Genomic DNA, 24,155 nt, shown 5'->3' with positions numbered 1-24,155 from the left:
GCTTTGGTCAAACCTCACCTGGAATATTCTGTCCAGTTCTGGGCACCACAGTTCAAGGAGGATACTGGCAAGCTAGAGCATGTCCAGGGGAGGAAAACCAAGATGGTAAAAGGTCTGGAAACCTATAAGGAACTGCTTAGGGGAGTTAGCATGGAGAAGAAAAGACCGAGAGGCAACATGATAGCAGTCTTTAAATATCTGAAGAGGTGTCATTTAAAGAATGGAGCGAGCTTTTTTTCCTGCTACTTTAGACAGTAGAACCTCCACTTAAACATCTGGAAGATGGTGGAGTCTCCTTCTTTTGAGGTCTTTGAAGGATGGGCATCAGTCAGAAGTGCTTTAGCTATGTAATCCTGCATGGCGAGATATCAGTTGTAATCCCTTCCAGCCTGTGATCTTATGAAAATCACTGCACTATACCATTAAAATCAATTAAAGATGTTATAAAGGGTGATATATGCAGAAGAGAATAGCAGAATGGGGAATACTCCAAGTTTGCAGGATCTGCTCAAAACACTAGAAGTTTGAGATTGCCACGAATCCCTGTCAGGAGCAACTGAGTTGGGACAAAAAATGTGCACTGAATTCAAATATGATTATATCTCATGAACTATATAATTAGAAATTTACATCTGAATCACTAAAGTTCAGGGTTTCCAGCAAAAACTCCCAAACCTGTCAGTACACTTACACAGAGACCTGTTCAGAGGCAAGTGATTAATTGATTAATTAATTAACAAGGGAGAAACACCAAAGCTAAGAGGCAAGTAACTACTACTAGGCCAGCAGAATTTTTTTAAAAGATCAAACAAACCTAAGCTAATTGCCATTTTTAAATTATCAGAGAATTCCGTCCTAACTCGCCAGCCAGCTGATGATGTACTAATTCTAAATCATTCTCAGCATAGGAACATTGAAAATCACTTCAGACTAATCTTGCCCTGTCTTAACATAGCATTATGGTTGCATTCCTGAATTGCTGGAGGTTTGGATCTTGCATAACTTGGATCCACCTTAGTCCCATCCCTTTTCTGCCCTTTTTGGTGTCCTGTTGGCAGGTTGCTTGGTCACATCTCTTCCAGCAAAAGGAAATTTATGTTCTCTGAAGAGGCTTGTGTCTAATCTGAACTCCCTAAAAATTGGCACATCTTTGAGTTAAGAATGCACCAAAAACTCGCATTGCTCTCCTGTAGAGGTAGGACCTTGCCAGCATAACCAATAATGAGGAGTTGCTGTCCAGCAATACATGATTCCCAGCTTGGTCTATTACAATTATTCTAGAGATCAATAGATCTCAACTAATCCATCCCTGTTGCTTGCAACTATAAAAGGTGCAGGAGCTGTTTATCTTTTCCATCTGGCCTCCCTCCTTGTGCTTAATGCCTCTTAGTCACAGAATAGGTATTGTGCAACATTTCAGCTGCTGTTGGACTGCAAGTCCCATCAGTTCACATTGTTGTTATGTGCCTTCAAGTCATTTCTGACTTATGATGACACTAAGACGAACCTATCATGAAGTTTTCTTGGGAAGATTTGTTCAGAGGAGGTTTGTCATTACCATCCTCTAAGAGCATATGACTTGCCCATGATCACCCAGTGGGTTTTCATGGCCAAGCAGGGAATCGAACCCTGGTCTCCAGAGCTGTAGTCCAGCACTCAATCCACTACACCACACTGGCTCTCACCAGCCTAGCTAATAGGGAGAAACACTAACTGGAAGGATGCATGTCTCCACCCCTGCTCTTGGTTACACATTTCATCCAATTAGAAACTCATCCAGTAAAACAAGAAAAAGTAAATCACATTAATAATTGTGCTTGGGATGCAGTTGCTTGACTGACTGGAACATGTAATCACTTGACAATACTTCCTGACAATACTTTCCATTTTAATAGGAGTAGCCAATTTGGAAACCTAAATTTTCTAATCAATTTCACCTATGACTTAGCTGTTTTTGATTAGCTACAAAACAGAAGACTAAAGAAATTATATTATGATCATATGCATAGTGGGATGAGGGCATCTTATAATCAAGGTAGTGGGTGGTACATTTAAATGTTGTGGCTGCAAAAATATTTACTGGCTTGTACATAAAATCAGTGACAGTTTAGAGGTTCCAGTCCTATTCCCAGGGCCAACATCTGTCAAAAAAAAAAATCCACACAGCCAAGGGAAATGTTCGAATATAGGTTTACATTTACCCTCCCAGAAGACAGCAGGAACCAGGAACATACTGTGACCATCTTGAAAGACCTCATTATTAGCCAAGTTGTCAAAAGTTGTATTTGACTATTATAACACTCTTAATTATAACATTCAAAAACAGATTTGTTCTGTGTAACAAATAAAATAAACTCCTACCCTAGGCTATTTTCATAGACAGTTTATGGTAATATCTCACTTTAAAGCAAAATAACACTTCTCCCCAAACTCCTTCCACATTCAGCTCCTGAAAATCCAATTCAGTTTTCCTCCATTCCCAGCTACCTAATTAGCCCCATCTCTATTTCTACCTGGCCCTTTCTAATCCCTTTACAGACAAGGATCCTGTTTTCATTTTTGTTCCCTCTTCCCCTATAGGGCACCACACATGCACACGCGCACACACACACACACACACAAAGGGCATTCCGCAAACTGCAAAAAAAAAAAAAAAGTTCTTCCTAATGTTTAGGTGAAGTCTCTTTTCTTGTAGTCTGAATCCATTGGTCTACTCCATCTTCTACATAGACTGCAAATGTCTGGCTCTCTTCCTGGACTGGGCACCTCAGTTCAAGAAGGATATTGACTATGTGGAATGTGACCAGAGAAGGGTGACGAGCTGCCTCCATACTGCAGAAATAATCCGGTTTGAGACTACTTTGCTCTCGTGCCACAACAAACTATAGTGCCCAGAATTCCATAGCACTGAGCCATGGCAGTTAAAGTGATGTCAAACTAGATTATTTATACAGTATGGAAGCAGCCCAAGATTATCAAGGTTTGGAAACCAAGCTATATGTGGAACGATTTAGGGAGCTGGATATGTTTAGCCTGGAGCAGAAAAAGACTGAGTGGTGACATAATAGCTATCTTTAAATGCTTGTTTGTTTGTTTGTTTCATTTATATGACACTTTTCTCCCGGAAAAGGAAGGTCAGTGTAGAAGATGGAACAGACCAATAGATTCAGACCACAAGAAAAGAGATTTCACCTAAACATTAGGAAAAACTTTTTTTTAGCTGTTAAGAATGTTTTGACATTTGGACAGGGTGGTGAACTCTCTATCTTTGGAGGTCTTTTACAAGCTGGATGGGCATCTTTCTGGAGTGCTTTAGTTGTGTATTCCTGACTGGCAGTGAGTTGTAGATGGCCTTTGCAGCCACTTCAAACGCTAAGATTCTGTGATTCTGTTATTTTATTGTATTCAGGCCTACCCGCCTTCAAGCTTATCATTTTATGCAGCTTTTTATAGAGCTTTACCCAACTGGTGCTCTCCAGATGTGTTAAACTACCTGTCCCCCAACCCAGTTGTTCTGTTAGTAGTTCAGCACATCAGTAGAGTATCAACTATGGGGAGGCTGAGGAAGTACATCGGAATTGGCAGCCTTTCAAAAATCCTCTGTGTGTGATCAGGTCAGACCTCTGGAAAGAGTAGTTACACCATGCCACTGGGCAAGGAAGGAAAGAAGAGAATGTCACACCAACAGAAAAAAAAAAAAGAAAGGGGAGAAGGGGCAAGGGGGTGGCCTCTTTTTTCTCTATACCTACCACTGGTTTGGGGCATGTCCCCTACCAACATGTGGCTCTTGACAGATTATCCCAGAATTCCCCACAGAAAGAAAATTCAATTGAAAAAATCTCTAACTCCCATTGTATCTATCCAAGATCATTAGATAAGTCAACACACCTCCCATCTCCCCCATTCTCCTGACATTATAATTTGTTTGTTTAAATATTTATTTGCCAAAAGAACCTATTTTGGAAGATCATTTAACATATAACATTTCACCCATGCAGCCTAATCCCATACCCTCCAACTGTCCTGATTTGGCAGGAAAGGTTTCCAATTAATCCTCTGCTGTCCCATATTTTCCAGCTGATTTTAAAATGTCCTAGTACAGTCGGACCTCTGTATCCATGGATTTGGTGTCCACAGATTTAACTAACCACAGTTTGAAAAAAATTCAAATAAAAAACTCTGAAAAGCAAACTTTGATTTTGAAATTTAATATAAGGGATGTCTTTTTCCTACACCATTGTATATAATGGGACTTCAGCATCCACAGATGTGGGTATCCATACTGGGTCCTGGAACCAAACCACAGCAGATACCAAAGGCTGGGGTATCCATCTCCTCTCCCACCTGCCCCCTTAATCCTCTGTTTACTTCAATTGCTGCAAATAAATTTCAAGTACAAAAATTGTTTCACCCAATTAACTCAGGCTCAGGAAACAAAAGACGATGGCTAAATCTTGCCCTGCCCAGAAGGCTCAGGCAAATGCAAATGCCATCTCTCCCATCTTGCATGTTCGTCCTCATTAACTTTCGTCTTATTGACCACACTGTGATGTTGCTTGGTGTAGTGTGGTCTAGTGGTTTGGGTGTTGGACTAGGACCCTGGGAATCAAGGGTTTGAATCCCCACTTGACCATAGATACTCACTGGGTGACTTTGGGCAAGTCACAGTCTCTCAGCCTCAGAGGGAGGCAAAAGCAATCGTCCTCTGAAGAAATCTTGCCAAGGAAGAATAGATTTGCCTTAGGGTCGCCATAAGTCAGAGCTACTTGAAGGTGTACAACAACAAACTAATATAAAGAATCAGAATACAGTATAGTCTGACCACAAGGAATGATACTCCTGTTGCTTTGATATGCCTTCTTTGGAGGAAGGCTGTTTTACCCAGTGCTTTATAGAACAGTATGTAGTTATTCCACCCTCTTACTAGGCTTGGTGATAGGGCACAATTTAAATTCCCCAAAATCAGAGGAGGGAATCACACAGTTCTCCAAATGCTATTGAACTGCAACTCCCAACAGCTCTAGCTAACAGAAGCAATGCTAAAGAATGCTGAGAGTTGCAGTCCCAAAAACATCTGGAAGGCCACATAATGCCAACCCTTGACAAACAACAGCCAGGACAATGTAGCCACTGCAGACTGGTGGGTACATTGCCACAGTTAAAATCAGAGTGGACTCCTGAACCTTTCATGGTTGTGTAAAAGATGAAATTTCAGCAGTTGTGGCTTGCTATTGCTACCTGTTTGTAGTTTTGCAAACAGACTATTCTCTCTCCATGAAATGAAAACAAGAGACATATGAGAAAATACCAGTCTCAACCTTAAGGACAAGTTGCATGTGATAAAGAGTTTAGTCTAACTGTAATGTTCACATAATCTTTCAGCAACCTAATTTATTCTGCAGTCCTGTGCCTGACAATGTAGAAGATATGTTGAATTACATGGGCTTTTCTTCCAGATTAATGAACATAGGATTTCAACTGTGGTTCAGTAAGAAATATTGATAAACTTATTTATTGTCAATAAAGCTAATCTAACAATTTTCAGTGCTAAGAAATTACTTTCAAACTCTGCATTACAATAGTAGAATAAAACCCCATGGCTCCTGCCATAATGCTCCAAGAGGCTGCTCCATGTTGATCCACCACGACCGTGATGGGGTAATGGAATCTAACAACACCTTTCTTCTCTTTCTTGTTCTTTCTTCCAGACTTTCCCAGTTCTGATATCAAACTGACAATGTTGCCTCTCCAGTCAGAAGCAAGTCTCATTGTGTACCATGAGACTTACTCTGAGGTAAATATTAGGATTGTATCCACAATAATGCTTAACACCTTTCAAGTGTTTCTTCCAGCAACCAGGGACGTAGCCAGGATTTTAGGAAGGGGGGGGGTCCAGACTGCCACCATTATAATGGGGCTTTGGTGCGGCGGTGCAACAGCACGCACCATCCATTGTATCTAACGGAAGGGGGACCCCCCCCCTTGGCTACATCCCTGCAGCAACTAATCTGCAAGGAAGAGACTTGGGCCCCTTGTGCACTATATGATTATAGCACTACAACTCCACTTTAACTGCCACTGCTGCAACCTATGGGATCCTGAGGTTGGTAGTGTATTCAGAGACTCCAGAGGAGCTCTCTGGTTGAATAGTCTAAATGCTCTTCTCTAAACTAAAAATCTCAGTTTTCCATAGAATGTTGCCATGGCAGTAGAGTGGAATCATAGTTCTATAATTGCATAGTATGACCCTTACAGAAGAGGATTTTTCTTTAACTCTGACCTATAATTCCTCTGCTTTAATTCTAGCCATGAGATGGATAGCTGTGGTTACCCCATGGTGAGAGTAAGAAGTGCTTAAAACCACTTCTTAATTATGTTTCATATTTCTCACCCTTGCAGCCTTTCCCTAAAACAAAAGTGGTCCTAAAAACTAGTTCTGACCCAGGCTCAGATCAAACCTAGAATTAGTTGTTGTTATTGTTGTGTGCCATATTATGGCAACCCTCAACCCTTTATTTCTGCAGAAATCAAGAAGTTTGACACCACTTTAACTGTCGTGGTTCCAACTTGTGGATTCCTGAGAATTGTAGTTTGGTGAGGTATTCAGCCTAGTCTGTCAGAGAGCTCTCATTCCTCACCAAACTACAAATCCCAGGATACCACAGGATGGAGCTACAACAGTTAAAGTGCTATCACACTGCTTTATTTTGGCAGTGTGGATGCACTCCTTAAGGTGAAAGTGTTATAGGGTTTTCCTAGCAGGAGGTGTTTGCTTGCCTTCCTCTGAGGTTGGGAGTGTGTGACATGCCCAAGGTCCTTCACTGGATTTCTATAGCTGAGTGGGGATTCAAAACCTTGACTTCCAGACATCCAACACTCAAAGTGCTATACCACACTAGACTGGAAATAGAATTAGGCAGTGGAGGAGCTGGACAGATAATAATGGATAAAGCTAATGTTAGCTTACAGACTCTTGTCTTTCTGCTTAGGGGGTTTCTATGCCCTTAAGGAGTGCCATCCCTCATATCCTGTGTACCAGCTGTAGCTGTAACATTTAAGCCACAGACTGAACATTGCCAGCCTCCCAGGCAGTGTGAATTCTGCTGGTCTTCAGAATATTGGAGCTCCTTCTGTTGTTTTTCCTATGCCAAACAATGCCACTACATTTCCCCCCAGGTTTACCTCCATTATGAAGTCACCTATAGATTTTTTGGGGGGTTTTCAGGCTATGTGGCCATGTTCTAGAAGAGTTTCTTCCGATGTTTCGCCAGCTTTTGTGGCTGGCATCTGCCAGCCACAGATGCTGGCGAAACATCAGGAAGAAACTCTTCTAGAACATGGCCACATAGCCCAACAATCCTCAAAAAATTACCTCCATTACTTTTGGCTACTTTTGTCTGGTCCTAGAAGTATGGTAAATTTGTAGGATGTAGTGGCTAATGAGTTTTAGTGGGAGACACTACCTGGAGAATTCTCCTTGAAAAGAAGCTGAGTTTGCCCTCTATCACACTTTTCTTTTTTCTTGCCATCCAGGATCTGTCAACAATTTCCCCCCAGCACATGCATTCTTTCTAAAGTGTTCTTGTTGCTCAGTCCTCTTTCTCTCCCTGTGTTTCAATATTTTCTGACTGGTTCCTGACGTGACTCCTCCCAGTCTCTGGGGTTATTCCAAGAGTAATTTTCCTTCCCATCAGGGTGAGAACCATGACAACTGTGCGTAGGATTGACACATGTGGATGCTGATCTATTTGTTTCCCTGCTGAGGAATACTGTAAGATGAGAAGGGCATGTTAAATGAAAAGGGAATGGGGAGACAAGAAAAGCCACATGGTCAGGATTGTTTTCCAGTGGTGTGGTTCAACTGAGTCATCTGTCTGTGAGTTTGAGTGCACAAGGCACATACCAGCCACCCACCTCTACTCTAGCAGAGGCTCTTCCTGCCAATTTTTGACGATACCATTTAGATTCACAAAAACAGATATGTGTAATTGGCAGTTTTTCTTTTTTTAAAAAAAATCCAAAACATTATTAGCATTTTTTTAAAGCACGTACAGGGATTATTGTGTTATCTATAGCAGAATTGTGCTTCCTCACACTAGTGAAGGGATATACAACAGTGGTGGGTCTACAGCCTTATGGAACTGTCCAGAGGATACACAAAATGCCAGATGAGAGGGAGGAGAAGGAAGGAAGGAAATGGCCTGAAGTGGAACCCTGCAATGTATTTATAAACTGAGTTCTTTCTTCTGGAGGCTTTCAAGAGAGGCTGGCCAGAAAAATGGTGATCTGTGGAATCAGGAGTGACTGACAGAAACAAAACCAGCTCTGGGTAAGTACACGTTGTCCATTGCAATAGTGATATTAATTGCGTTAGCTAATCTGGTTAAGACTAAGTTAATTATTCTGTTTTCCACATCTAGCAGTCTTGAAGATGGAATGAGGAAGCAAGTGGAGAATCTTCAGATGTTGTTGGACTATGGCTCCAACAAAGTGGCGTAACTAGGGTTGGTATCATCTGGTGCAGTAACTCATGGTGTCACCCCTCCTATTGACCTCCTTCTATACCACATCATACAGAATTCTTAGTAATGTTTTTGTACTAATGTTACTCATAAATTGTAATTCCCATATATCACTGAATATTACATTAGTTGTAATATTACATTAAGCAATAGTTGTGACATAAATAACTATCCATTTAAACTACAATATCATATGCACAGCCTGAAAGTATTTGCATGTACATAGTTTCATGTGGTTAAAGTGAAAATTTGGTAAGATGTGATGTTTTTAAAGAATTTTTTACAAATAATTTTTAAAATATTTTTTTCAAAACTAATAAATTTTAAATTTTATTTTAAAAAAATCTGAGGCCTGACCATTCTCCTCCCACTGATCCTTGCATCACTCACACCATCTCTTCTCCAGAATTCCAGTGTTTTAAAGAGACGCAGGTGAATACCATAGCCTGTTTCTGCCCAAAGGCAAATGTTTGGGGAACAGTGGTGTCACCCCTGCTTAGGGTGACGCCTGGTGTGGCCTGCATCCACACACCTCCCTAGTGACACTCCTGCTCCCACAGTTCCTTATCACTGTCTGTGCTGACAGAGACTTCTGAGAGTTGGGATCCAAACTACCTGGAAGGCCAAAGATTCCCAGCCCTACTTTAACAGCTAACATGTATATATTAAAGTTCCATCAAACATACCATTAGAACAGGACTTTGGGGTACATGTCAAGAGAACGAGCCCAAGGACCTCAAATGCTTACCATGTACTGATGTGTAAATTAAGAAATTATTGTTGACCCTATAAATAGGAGGCCTCCAAGTGGCCCTTTTATCAGCAGCCCTCACAGATCCTGCAAACTCACGTCTGCAGCTTCCTTGATTGAGTCAATCCATCTGTAATACACTCCTCTTGTTTTCCTACTGCCTTCAACTTTCTGCAGCATTATAATCTTTTCTACTGAATCATGTCTTTTCATAAAATACACATTGTCATTTGGAGACACTCCCTTGAAAGACCATTAGGTCTATAGTCTAAAATTACTTAATTGCACCATTGCCAATGGATGTCCCCAGCATCTGAAACTCAAGCGTTTGAAAAAGTAATATTTTTGGACTACAATCCCTACTGACCATGCTGTCTGGGGATTATAAAAGTTGTAGTCCAAAAGCCTACTTTTACAAATTCTGATTCGCACAGCCTGTAACCATGATGGTTTCTTTAACTTACCATATTTAATAGTGCCTGAAACATGCATTCTCTATGAACTTGTCTAACCTCTCTTTTTCAATTAAGCTAATAGACATAGTACCACAGGAAATTATGTAAGTTAACTGTATACCCTGTGAAGAGCATACAGTTTGCATTTTCAAATGGAGAACCAAATTGCATTGTACACTTCATTTACTGTGTTTGTTCTTCCCAGTGAGCTCAGGATTATCTGGGGTGGACCTGATATGTTGGCTCTGACAGTCTGCCAACCCTTATCTCCATACTGTCTCAAAACAACATGCAGATGACTTGACTATGATAGCCTCTCTCTCTCTCTCTCTCTCTCTCTCTCTCTCTCTCTCTCACACACACACACACACACACACAATTTCCATATCTAGGCAAATGCAATATCCCAGCAACAGAAGTACTACTTTGATGAAAAATGTTTTGGGAACAGTGGTAATAGGGGATTATTCCCAAAGGAATAGGATCAGCCCAAGCATTAACTTGTCCTTGGAGAAATTTAAAGTACCCAGTAGGTGAAATTGCAGAGTATCATGGGGTGCATAGATAATTTACTCTTTTGGGTGCATGCAAGTGTCATTGAAGGGTAGTGAAAGTTGCTTAGCAGATGGAGAGAAAAAGTTTAAAAAATGAACCTGGGCTTCTACTATATAAGAAGATCAGTTTTGTCTAGCATTCCCCAATCTTTTATTTTAAAAAGGAACATTTGCTTTGTTAAACTTTCATTTTATGGACTCAGATATCTAGTTGTTCTAACAGTGTGGAGCCCTGGAGTGGCTGATAGTCAACAACTGCTCGATTTTGAAGTGAATTATAAGATGTTTGACTGTCCTATAACAACTTTAGTTTAGACAGTTCTTTTATTTTATTTTTTAAATCCTGTATAATCTAGAAGGATCAGACAGTGATAACTACGGCCTCCAAGGAGAGAAACTCCACCACAAAAGGTGGGCTGGAGCCATCTCTCTTTGCTGCGCAGCATTACCGCAACAACCAAATGGCGCAGTACCTCTGCATAGCAAAAAAGAAGCAGCTGCGATGCAGCAAAGAGGAGTAGAATGGCACAGTTACATTGCAACTATGCAGTGCCATTGGGACGCGAAACAGCTGCAATGTCACTGACACGTGCAATGTGTGGGCGGGGCTGCACAATCATGGCGCCCCCCACATATACTAGGGTTAGGGAATGTGCGATTGGTGCACTGGAAACATGGCGCATTTGGGCAGTCTGTACCATGCCTACATTATTAACAGTGGTCACTCACAAAGTGATCATTGGAGACATTGTAGCACCAACAGTGTATTTAATACAAGTAACATGAGAAAAAGGAAAACAGTTTAGCCCAGTTCAAGCTGCAGGTGATAGAACTGAACTTCTTGATGAAATATATTTGAAGAGTTTTGTGTTGCATTCTCCCTTTGACATTCCTATGGTCAAGGAGGTTCTCTTTCATCTGAATTATTTAGGGAGATAGGCTTCCTGGTTCAGGAGCGTCAGTGTGATCAAGGAGTGCCCTTTTTTTATTAGTGCTTCCTGTTCTCCACTGCAGATTTCTACAATACCCTGATTTCAGTTAAGAGAGCAGCTTACAGAAATGATTTCCTGAATAGATTCAGAATCTTGAACATGGCTGTGAACTGGCCCATCTTCAAGCCACCTTAGTAAAGCCAAAGAGCTGTAATTTAGTTGATGTGGAGCATATGCCGCATTCTGCAGTGTGTGGCTAGATCCATCACCTCAAAGCTGTATTTTCTCTCAGTGCAGAGGGCCATTTTTGACTGTCCATATCCCATTTTTAGACTGGACTGTTGACAACCAACATGATTTAATTACGATTCTTTTACTGCTATTTTTCTGCCACTTTAAATAGCACACTGTTTCTCTGAAGTCTTTGAATACAATTCTGGCTGTGGTTCTCCTCTTAAGTTGCTTTCCCCTTGCAATGTTAGATTTCTCTTTTCAATATGGGAAACATAAATATGTGATTTCCTCATGTGCAGTCTGAAGTGTACACACAGGATTCAATGTGGCATTTAAGTGCATTTAAGATTGCAGCCACTGTTGAGCAGGAGCAAGCACTCTGCTATTCTCATTCTATGAATGCTTGACCAGCAAATATAAGTAGAATTATGAGTTCCACTTAAAACAGAACTATTTTTTTGGGGGGGGGGGGGGATTCAATAGCGTGGTTGTGGTTGCTGCTAACTTTTCTGAATTGTGCCTAATATATAACAAGGAGTCTCCTTTGAGCTCAGAGCAATGATGTTCAATAGCAGCCTCTGAAGCAAGTTCTTAGAATCATAGAAACATGGAGCTGGAAAAGACCCCAAGGGCCATCCAGTCCAACCCCCTGCCATGCAGGAATACACAATCAATGTTTCCCTGACAGATGGCCATCCAGCCCCTGTTTAAAAACCTCCAAAGAAGGAAACTCCGTCACAATCCAAGAAAGTATGTTCCACTACCAAATAGCTAGAACAAAATAATTTCTAGGACAACATAATTTCTAGAACAGCAGCACCAAACAGAATTCTTTTTATGATGTTGTGTTCAGATCAATGTAGCTACAATTCAAAAATAAGTAGAATTTGAAATCATTAAGGCCAAACCCACATTTACTCATTATAGTACCGGTAACTTAGGTCTTATACAGACTGGCCCATAAGGCCGGCCTGTGGGTGGAGTCAGGGTGCAGCATCCTGATGATAAACACCTGAATCCACCCCCAGGGCACCATGATGCCATGTGCCGCTCCAGATGGCACATGGCATCATGCCGTGCCTCTGGCACGGTATCCAAATGACACAGCGCTGAAGGGGCACCATACAGCTGCACTGCTCCAGCTATGGGACCCTTTGGAGGGCACAAAAAGAAACCGCTTTTTGCAGCTCCTTTTTGCACCATCCAAAGGCCAGATCAGGGCCGTGGCATAAGGTTGCCACAGTCCCGATCCAGCCAGGAAAGGGGCAGCGTCCTGCCGCCTCTTAGGGACAGTCTGTAGAGCCCCTTACCTATATAATTTACACACTTACTAGTATAGCTGTTTCAGTTCTTCCTGACATCATCCACAAGTTGGCATGGTCTTTTTCCATATTTCTTTGCAGGATAGTTCAACTACATCAACAACATTCCATAACTCATTGTGGGAGAAAGGCAGGCTATAAATCCTTGAAACAACAACAACAACAACAACTCAGAAGCCTTTGGTATGAGCTGAAATAAAGAAATAAGCATGATAATGAATGCAATAGTCATAACTAATTATTGGTTATTATGTCACATCAACTTCACCTGTGTTGTCTATGCTTCCTGAGAGTAGATTGCCAGGGTCTGAGACAAGGGACATGTCTAGCTCTAGTTGGAGATTTTAAATACTGAATCTGAGACCTTTTGCATGGGAAGCATAAACTCTGCCACAGTATTACAGCCCTTTCCATGGCAGAGGCATTTAACAACAGGGAACAACAGGGAACAGGGTCAGTCTGAAAGGGGCCATTGAAATAAAAAACTGATCTGAGAATTCTAGAATATTGATCCAGCTACTCAGGCAGAAATCTGTCTGAAATTTTGCTGCCATTTGCTTGATCAAGAGTCAATGGAGAACTGTTAATGCATGTTATATGTATGTGTATATGTGCCTCCAAGTCACCTATCAATTTAAGACAACTCCATGGTTTTCAGTGGGTTTTCTAAGGCAGAGAATATTAAGAGGTGTTTTTGCCAATTTCTTCCTCTGAATTTATATAGCCCATAGCACCTGCTAGTCATTGGCCACACAAACAACCTTCAACTCACCTATCACTGCATAGGGCTTTCTAATCAAGGAGTACCTGAGGTGGTTTTGCCAATTCCTTCAAATTAGGAGGAACCAAGTATTAACCAGAGCTGACCTTGCTTGTCTTCCAAGATCCCTTTAGGGTATTTAGGCCTCTTCTAATTATCATTCTAACGGTTCATGGGAAGGTGCTGCTATCTGGTGGCCATAATGTGTTTCTGAGATTTTTATTTATCAAAACAGACATGCATGGAAAATAAGTGACTGTTGCCAGACTGGTTGTTAAGAAATTTTGCAAAGTTTCTGCACCAAATTTTCTCTAAAATAGTTCCCTCCCCTACATGGGTTTATGAAGCCACTAGCCCTTCTACATGTTGCAATAGGGGAAACTACAAATTCTGAGGAGCATGGTCATTCTTACCATTAGGCAGAGTGAGATAGCTACAGGTCTGTGCAAAACAGGGACAAGATACTGGCGGACAGAATGTCCATTTGACATGTGTTGTGCTTCCAGTGTAGTGGAGATTAATGACCAACCACTGGTGTTAAAGTGAGATTCAGTTACCTGTTGAGTTGGCGTCTGTGCACACAATGTCTTGGGATTGGGATGGGGGAGAGATTATCCTTTGCCTTATCAGTAAAATGTCATTGGTTGGTGCTACTGAGGAGACCTAATATCCCTCCTTTATTGGATCTCAGATATTCACCAAATCTGACGCCAAAATCAGGGAATTGCCTGGAAGCCTGGGCTAGTTGACAAGCTTTTGTTTTGACATCTAAACATGAGATCCTTGACCCAGTAAGAGGGGTGATATTTTCACAGATGACCTAAGGTTTGTAAAGAGAGGGTTTTAAAGAATATTTTGTATTGCTTTTATTGAACTGTTTTAAACTGATTTTAACTTTTTAAAAGTATATGTTTCAAATTGTTTTAATATTGTGAAAAGCCTGATTCCATTTTAATGTTGACCTTTATATACTTTGTATAATTTTAACTTTATTGTACTTGTTTTAAAAAATTTTATTTTTATTTTTTTAAATAAAAGATGGTAAGGTCTTTTTGTTGTCCTTAGTCTCAGCCAAGAGACTTTATTCTAAACAATTTGTCCCCAGTAAGAGGTGGAAATGTCAGATTTTGTCTGTAATGGACATCTTTAGTGTCAATTTCTTTGATCAAATCTGTTGTTGTACTGGAACTAAACCAGTTGTGGTCTTGGATTGTATCAAATCACATTTAGGCCAGTGTCTCCTGAAATAGCCACTATCTTAAACCATTTCTTAATATTCTGACAGAGCTTTATTTTTGACCTCAAGTGTTTTTGTTTGTTTGTTTTTAACAAGCGCTGTAGGCCACACATAGCCCTAGAAAAAATGAAAACAGGAGAAACAACTTTCATTGAGCATAAACTATGGCAACCACAAGTGGGGTCTGTTGATTCCCATAACAAATTGAGGTGAGCTGTAACTATACACACACACACAGAGCTATTGGATTTGGTCTCACAATAACAATCTATGGAGAGGCCTTATGACCTTCATAAAATCTGTATGAAAATGGAGTATTTGGTGCTGAAGGTCCAGGTTTGGAGGGGGAGGAAAATCCTTCCCTTGAGGAAGATCAGGATCCTCCAGCTTTAACTGCACCGAGGTGTCATTAAACTCCAATATATTAATTGTCTTATACAATAATACCATAAAAACAAATATAGTAATAATAAATCATCAAACCCCAAAAGTCTAAGAGAGTTCAGGAGCTTTCAGGAGCCACTGAAAGGCCCTCATTTTTATTTGTGTGTGTGTGTATTCAGATCACATTCCTCTTCTAAGGAATGAACTCCGTTTAATATTTTGTTTTGTTTTAAGAGAGACAAACTGGAGCAGAAGCAGCAGGTCTTTGTTCTTTTGAGTGTCCTTAATCAAAATGGCTGCTGCATCTTAAGTTGCAGCTTTGTCTCTTCTTTTAAAAAGGGAAGCACAATAAATAAATTGTATAGACAAATTCTCCCAAAGAAGTGACTGAAAACATCCAACTAGGGGATGATGCACCTGGCAAATCTTTTTGTTAACCCTCTCTGATCCCTTCAGACCGAGTGGATCATGGAGAAAGAAGAGGAGGAGGAGGAGGAGGCAGTTGGTATTGGAGGGAAACTCTTCATTTGCACTTCTGTGCAACTGAGGTCTCTTTTAAACTGGCAATGCAAGCCAGAAACTCTTTTAAAACTGGCAGTGCAAGCCAGAAACAAAGAAGATTATCGCACTGCGTTCTGAGAACGTTCCATATCATCACGTGATGAAAACGTTCCTGGAACGGATATTACCGCATTAGAAATCAAAACGTGATCAGAACGGGATCAGAACGGCAGTTTACCGCACTGCGATTCCTTTTTCTTGAAACCGTTCTCAGAACGGTTTGCTGTATTAAGTTTTATGGGCTGTCTTCTGATGACGTCGCCACTCAGTGGTTGGACGGCTCGGGAGAGGCGCTGCCCCCAGGAAAGAGGGAAAAGGGAGGCTTGGGCCATGGAGCTCGCCTCTCCTGAGTCCCTCGGCTTACTGAAATCCCTCACCTCCCTTCCCCATAGGAATCAATCCAAAAACGGAGTTTTAAAAGAACAGTGAGCCCTATGGGTCTTCATCTGGGGGGGGAGCAGAGGATGCTTGGCTATGGGGTTGTCCTGCCATCTCTCCCTCTCTCCTCTTTCCCCATAGGAAAGAATCCAAAAACGGAGCTTAAAGAGCACTGAGCCCTATGGGTCTTCATCTGGGGGGAGCAGAGGATGCTTGGCTATGGGGATGTCCTGCCATCTCTCTCTCTCCCCTCTTTCCCCATAGGAAAGAATCCAAAAACGGAGTTTAAAATCTCTCTCAGATGCAGACCCAAAGGGCTCTCCTCTGCTCCTTTTAAACTCAGTTTTTGGATTGATTTCTATGGGGAAGGGAGGTGGGGGATTTCAGTAAGCCTAGGGCCTCTGGCCGGGGAGTGCTTCTCAGCCTCACTGAGAAGTCTTCCCTCCGAAGATTCCCTTGGGAGGGAAGGAAGGCAAGCGCCCCCCCCCCCCAGCTTGTCTTCCCTCTGAAGGGAGTCCGAGGATTCTCTTGGGAGGGAAGGAAGGCAAGCCCCTATAAAACGCTGGGGCTTCATATGCTGGCATATGTTTGAAGAAAATAGGATAAAACCTATGTAACTTGATGGGCCAAGGGCAGAGTCCCCTCCTTGGCAGCCTGGGCATTAAGGGAGCTCCACGGAGGTCCCTTCAAGCGGAGGGAAAGGGAGAGGACTGGGCCAAGGGCAGAGCCCCTGCAGCCATTGCAGCTCTTTAAACCGGTTAGAAAGGAAAAGTCCTCTGCTGTCATCCCATTTCCCCTTTCTGGCAGCTTGACACCCTTTTGCTCCTGTGTGTGTGCATGTAATGTGTGCCTTCAGGTTGTGAGCTTCCCTCCCCGCTTTAACTCTTGTCTGGCTCTTTGCTATGGAATTCTGGGAGTTGTTTGCTTGCTTTTCTGTGGTGCTCCAAACAGAGGAGCTTTTGTGGGTTCCCTCTTTGAGGGAAGGAGGAGAAGGTCCTGGGCATCCCTGCCATCCCTGCCTCCTGCAGGCTGCAAGCACAGGAGCCCCGCTGGACATGACACCAGAGGCCCCCCGCAGAAGCAGCCAGACCCTCTCCCTCTTGCTCTCTGCCCTGGTCCCCTCTTCCTTGAGGGAAGGAGGAGCTCCATGGAGGTCCCTTCAAGCCGAAGGAAAGCAAGTTGCCAGGGAGGGGACTGGGCCAAGGGCAGAGCCCCGGCAGCCATAGCAGCTCTTTAAACCGGTTAGAAAAGAAGAGTCCTGGGCATCCCTGCCATCCCTGCCTCCTGCAGGCTGCAAGCACAGGAGCCCCGCTACAGAGGCCCCCCGCAGAAGCAGCCAGACCCTCTCCCTCTTGCTCTCTGCTCTGGTCTCTTCTTTCCCCCTCTTTCCCTGCTTTCCTCTTCTCTTCCTTGTCCCACCTTTCCTCCCTTTTTCCTCCCTTCCCTCCCTCCTTCTTCCCCCCCTCACACACACCCACCTTCCCTCACTGCAGTCGCTCGCCTGCCTGCCTCCCTCCCTGCCTGTCATTCTTTCAGCCAATCAGAAGACAGAGGAATGAGGGAACGGATTTGAGAACGGATAAGAATACCGCACACACTTCTCTTGGAACGTTTTCATCACGTTTCAGCTCTCTGGGAACACATTCAGAACACATTCAAATCCGTTCCCTCCTGGAACACATTTGGAACACATTTAAGCGTTCTGAGAACCCGATTGGAACACATACGTGCGGTATTCTCAAATGCGTTCCGTTCTCATCACATGATCAGAACGTTCTCAGAACGCAGTGCGATAATCTCCATACTCTCCAATCATACTTGTGAGGTAACTGAAATCTCTTTGAAAACTGGCAATGTAAGCCAGAAACAAACTCTCTAATCACACTATTGAGGTAAATGAAATCTCCTTGAAAACTGGCAATGCAAGGCAGTAACAAACTTCTGGGGTAAATCTTAACCCAAAAACATAGGATTAGGAGTAGGATCATCACCTCTTGAAGTCTGCCTCCTCTCTCTCTCTCTCACTGCCCAAACCTCTTTCTGGGTTTGATGTCTGCAGTGGGCGCAATCTGGCCAAGGACAGGTGGTTCTTCCTCCTCCAGCTGTGCCAAGATCCTCTCAGGTTGTCCATCTCACCGCCCAAACCCCTTCTGGGGCTGGTGACTGCGGTGTGGCACCTTTTGGTTAAGGACAGGGAATATTCCCTCCTCCACCGCACCAATTCCTTTCAGGATGTCCATCTCACTGCGCAGACCCTTTCCCGGGGTTGGAGATTGCAGCGGAGCACATGTGGTCCAGGACAGAGGGATCACCCTCCTCCGGCTGCACCTGGGCTTCAGCCACAGATGGCTGGGCTCTCTTCTTCTTCTTTAATGCTGGCGTTGGGCCTTGTTGTCTCACAACACAGCAGCTTCTGAACTGTCTCTCCCTGCCTGGCTTTGTTTCAGCCGTTAGAAAGTCAAAGGGATAGAGCAAGACTAAAGAAAACATTGCTGTTTTTGCAAGAGAGAACAGATCATGAATAGAAGAAGAATAGAAGAAATATTAGAAGAAATATTAAAGTCTTTTAGACAAAGAAGGAGGAGAAAAGGAAAAACACAGCCTACTCAGAGCGAGGCAGGAAAAGACTGAGGGATGGAGGGGGTTGCTCCCTCTGGTGGCATTGACTCCTTCAAGTCTGTTTTTCCTGCCTATTTCGGAGCAAGAGATGGAATCAACCCACGCTATAGGATGTTTCCACCTCCATCGCTGGAAAATGTAAGTTCTTCTGAGTCTCGGTTTTGCGGGAAAGGCAAGGTATAAATAAAATTATTATTGCAACCAAGCTAATTATTCTTCCAAACAAGCTAATAAAATGTGGGCTAGAAAATGCTACAGCTCTAGGTGGATTTGTAATTAGTTGACCGGCCAAACCCAAAAGGGACTCATCAATGGCTCCTCTTTATCCTGGGGAGAAGTGACTTGCAGGGTGTGACAGGGTTATATCTTGTGTCCATTCAACATTTTTCAACATCTTTACAAATGACTTGGAGCTTTACTGTATGTCAAAAGTATGCCAAGTCACAGCAAGAGGGAAGCAGCTTTCTGCTTACCTGTCCATATGTCGTTAACTTCCTGGGGGAAATGATAATAAAAGTACGCCGTTTGTCATGCTGGAAAAACCAGTTTGGCAAAAGGCATGCTTTATGACCATCTCCCTCTGGAAGGAGAATAGAAGTGCCATGAAATCATGTGGAGAGGTGAGCAGAAAGTCACTTCTTTATTGCTGTGTCTCAGCTTGCTTTTGACATGCAATAGGATTTTTGGAATATAGAACATGTTTATCAAATTTGCAGATTATACCAAAATTAGGAGTAGCTAATACCCCAGAGGACAGGACCAGAATTTAAAATGACCTCAACATATTAGACAGCTGGGCCCAAACTAACAAAGGCCTCAAACAGACGACCCAAAAGGGCTGACGTCAGTCTGATCTGGGGGTGGGGTGTGCACATGACACATGCCTCTGGATCATGCAGAGGCCATGCCATGGCTGCCTAACAAGGCCCAATCCCGGCTGCTAAAGGAGCAGTTTCTTCCTGCTCTTTTTTGTGGTCCATTCATGACTGTGGTAGTGACCGTTCTCAGGACCCATGGTGGTCCCACGGTGATCAGGGCGGGAGCGGCTTCTGGCTGCTTCTTTTGCCCTATCTGCTTTGCCCCAAACTAAATTTCAACAGGGAGAAATGGAAGATATTTGATATTGTAGTGGAGTCTCCTTCCTTAGAGGTCTTCAAACAGAGGCTGGATGGCCACCTGTCGGGGATGCTTTGATTGTGATTTCCTGCATGGCAGGGGGTTGGACTGGATGGCCCTTGTGGTCTCTTCCAACTCTATGATTCTATGGTCAGCATAGCATAGTGGTATGAGCACTGGAGACCAGTATTTGAACCCCAACTCAGCCATAAAACCCACTGAGTTACCTTTGGCAAGTCATGCTCTCTCAGACTCAGAGGATCACAATGGCAAATCCCCTCTGAAGAAATTTGCCAAGAAAACCCAATGATAGGTTTGCCTTAGGGTTGGTGTTCGGATAGGATTGACCATAAGTCAAAAATGACATTAAGGCACACATAAAGCCCTGCAGGGTTTCAGAAGCAGACCCCCCCCCCAAACACACACTGATCCAGGCAGTTGCCCACCCACTATAAAATTATTGTCTGCCACATAGTGCACAATTCAAGAAAGAGAGAGTTTGTGGCTTCAGCTTATGTCAGATGCAAAATACCATGCAAATAATACAAGAATGAAAAATCTGTTAGAATAATACAGTTTTTAGTAATGCTTTGGAGACTCTTAATATAACTAGGGCCTTATCTGCATTTCCCCCCTGTTCTAGAATTATCCTGTTTGGACGGCGCACATCCCAACCCCCAGTTCTGGTGCAAGCAGTCTGGACAGCATATGGCATGTTGTGCACCAAAACCAAAGTAAAACACACTTAAGTTGGTTTCAAAAACCTTACCTGTTGTTTCATATCCTCCAGGATGATTCAAAGCACTCCATTCTCATACTGCAGAGGCTGTCTGAGTGGGTATCCTTCCAAACCAACCTGCATGTCTGCCACTACTGCGGGCAACTCACTTCTGAGGTCAGAATGAGGCACCCAGCATGTAAATAATAATAATAATAATAATAATAATAATAATAATAATAATAATAGATTTATTTCTAGCCCACCCAATCACGAAGAATCTGGGCGGGTTACAACAATAAAATACAACAAATTACAATAGAGTTAAAAAATCAAACCCTAGACCTAGCATCCCCCCCCCCCATTCCCAGTACTAAAACAGAATTAAACAGTAATAATATTAAAACATTAAAAACATTGAACAAACAAAAAATAGGCAGAAACATTGGCGGGGGGAAATAGACAGATGAGGGGACAAATATCTCTATATCTGGGGAGGGTAACTAAGTTGGAAAGGCCTGCCGGAAGAGATCCGTCTTGAGTGCTTTCTTAAAAGCTGACAGAGTGGAAATGTGACAGATCTCCTCCGGCAGGTCATTCCATAGTTTAGGAGCAGTAATAGAAAAGGCCCTCTGGGAGACAGATGTTAGCCTAGATTTTTTTGGCTGTAGTAGATTTCTTCCAGAGGACCTTAGTGTGCGGGACAGACAATAGGGAAGAAGACGTTCCCTCAAGTACTCTGGGCCCAAGCCATGTAGGGCTTTAAAGGTAATCACCAACACCTTGTACTTTGCCTGGAAACTAATAGGCAGCCAGTGCAGGGACCGGTGTTATATGGTCATTCCTAGAAGTTCCCGTGATCAATCTGGCTGCCATATTTTGTACCAACTGAAGTTTCCGAACTTGGCACAAGGGTAGCCCCAAGTAGAGCGCATTACAGAAGTCCAATTGAGAGGTCACCAGTGCATGTACTACTGTTTCCAGGTCCCTCGGCTCCAGGAAGGGGCACAGTTGGCGTATCAGACGAAGATGATAGAAGGCACTCTTGACTGTCGCATCCACCTGAGCTGTCAGTTGGAGCGACGAGTCAAGAAGCACCCCCAAGCTGCGAACAGAATCCTTCAGGGGAAGTGTGACCCCATCCAGAACTGGCTGACACAACTCCATTCCTGGATTCGGGGTTCCTATAGTAACTGTTGTTCAGTGCCTTGTTTTGACCTCAGAAGTGATCAATCCAAGGCAGTTGGGGGGATGCCTACACAAACAGCCACTGTGCTATAGGAACAGAAGATGAGGTAACGGGGCAGGGCAGGGCAGGAAAGCTGTGGGGCTAGGATACTCTGGGTTGCTCCAGGAGTATCCTGGCCAGTGCAGAGAAAGGATCTTTACGATGTCTTTATCTGGACCACCTCAGTAACCAAATATTGTTAGACTCCAAGTCACATCAGCTATATCCAGCCTGGCCAGTGGTGAGAGATTATAAGAGTAGTAACCACATCAGCAACTACAGCACCACTGGTTCCATAATGTATTATGTTACTGAAGTGAACAAATGTTGCTTTTCAGCAATAATAAAATTACTTTAAATTCTTTTTGAAAATTAGCACATATGTATTGTGCATGGATATTTAGAAATGCATTCAGTGGGATGTTTCCCCAGGAGAATTTATATTGCACTGCAGTCCCAAATTACAGTCTAAATAACATTTCTTGAGCACACAAATGGGAAAATCCCCCTACATTTCCCTGTTGAAAACTAACTGTATTAACCTAGCACAGATCTACGGAATTAAGCACTATTAATTAGAGAGAAGAACATCTATTCTGAGTAGTAAAGCAATTAATCAGAAGCAAAACACATGAGGATACAAAAGTAAGCAAATAATTCAAACTAATTAACATTTGCTGATGGTATGTGTATCTGTCATAGCTAATAAGGATATTAAAAATAACTAGCACTTAATTTCATTGCTATTTCCTTTTGACTGCATTCAACACCTGCTTAATGTGAGCTAGATAAGCCCCCAGGGCAACAATCAAAGGCAAGGCATACAGGACCGATTTTCTGCTGCACTTATGAAATAGCATATTACACACATATACCCAGAGAGAGAAAGAGAGGGAAAGAGAATTAATATTCTAGAAGCAGTGCAGGAGAGTGTGCTGTCCTGAAATGAGAGGAAATTAGAAAGGAAAATTAAGAACTATTTTTCAAGATGACAGGCCAAGCAATTCTGTATTCTTAAATTATTTTGTGGGAAAGAAACACAATTTTGTGGGGAGGGGAGGGGAGGGGGTACTAGCAATATCTGACATTTCACACTCACCCTCTAGAAAGATAGGTCAAATGCATACTGTTTGGAAAGTTTTAAATAATGCAATTAAAATGGCAAATAGCATCAATGAAAACATAGTCACCCCGGCCCACCGCTCCACATGCCACAACTTCACTGGCAATGTTGCCGACATGCCACCCACCCTATTATTGCTGCTGTTGTTGTTATTTATATCCTGCCTTCCTCCTGGGGACTCAAGGCGGCCCAAGGCAGAGGCATCATGTGCAAAAATAACTCCTGCACTGTGGTCTCACAGAACTAATTGGATTACAACAACCATCCTCCCTGACCACTGGCTGTGATAGCTGGTGCTTATGGCAGCTGGAAAATAATTGCATCCAGAGGCCTAAAGAATCCCCCCCCCCCGAAATAATCCATTACCATGCAAGCCCTTGACTTTCAGCCCCAACTTGGGTCTGGAAACCATGCTCTATGAGGAGCTGGGGATGTTTAGCCTGGAGAAGAGAAGGTTAAGAGGTGATATGATAGCCCTGTTTAAATATTTGAAGGGATGTCATATTGAGGAGGGAGCAAGCTTGTTTTCTACTGCTCCAGAGAACAGGACTAGAAACAATGGATGCAAGCTACAGGAAAAAAGATTCCACCTCAACATTAGAACTCCCTGACAGCAAGGGCTTTTTGACAATAGAACACATTCCCTTGGAGAGTGGTGGAGTTTCTCTCCTTGGAGGTCTTTAAACAGAGGCTGGATGGCCATCTGTCGGGGATGCTTTGATTGGGAGTTCATGGCAGGGGGTTGGACTGGATGGCCCTCTCTTCCAACTCTATGATCCTATGATTCTAACTTACAGTGCCATTTTACAGCAATTCCATTAACTGAGAGTATGTTATGTGAACAAGAATTACCTTTTGTCTGCCATGAATCAACGTCCAATCCTTTTCAGTGGAGAGTGATGTCAAGTTCAAGTACTGAGGGAGAAGGAAAAACAAAAGTCCTCTCTCTAGTTTCATGCACAATATATCTAAAACTGTAAAGTTATATACTGTCTTCCTTTGTCAATTGTTTTTCCCTCAGGGGCTAGTATAAAACTTTTTCCTAATGAAAAGGATTCTTTCACTCCTCAGACACAGATACAGACAGACACATTACCTCCATATTCCACATTCACATTTTAACAGCCCCACTTTTGCTTGGCTTTTAGTGTGTCCAATGCACAGAGTGAATGAGTGTGCTGAGAATGGCACTGGCACCCCATAGTAAGCACAGAAATAATGAAACAAGAATTCATTCTGAAAGTTATTTGATTATAACAAC

General features: G+C 42.7%; 2 long non-coding RNA genes across 2 annotated transcripts; one reads left to right on the top strand and one right to left on the bottom strand.

Moving 5' to 3' along the window:
• The first annotated feature begins 7,714 nt into the window (after positions 1-7,714).
• LOC121918871 lies at positions 7,715-12,948 on the top strand. The gene is made up of 3 exons (XR_006101324.1): positions 7,715-8,329; positions 8,421-8,504; positions 12,852-12,948. It is a non-coding gene; the product is annotated as an uncharacterized LOC121918871 (long non-coding RNA).
• Positions 11,340-20,673, bottom strand: LOC121918870. Its single transcript, XR_006101323.1, has 3 exons — positions 20,595-20,673; positions 12,780-12,914; positions 11,340-11,552 (listed from the first exon to the last, which is right to left on the bottom strand). It is a non-coding gene; the product is annotated as an uncharacterized LOC121918870 (long non-coding RNA).
• Between the last annotated feature and the right edge of the window lie 3,482 nt (positions 20,674-24,155).

Source organism: Sceloporus undulatus, chromosome 1 (assembly GCF_019175285.1).
Source record: "Sceloporus undulatus isolate JIND9_A2432 ecotype Alabama chromosome 1, SceUnd_v1.1, whole genome shotgun sequence".
Classification (NCBI taxonomy): domain Eukaryota; kingdom Metazoa; phylum Chordata; class Lepidosauria; order Squamata; family Phrynosomatidae; genus Sceloporus; species Sceloporus undulatus.
Note: the sequence above shows the minus strand (reverse complement) of the source record. Positions and strands in the feature narration are given on the sequence as shown.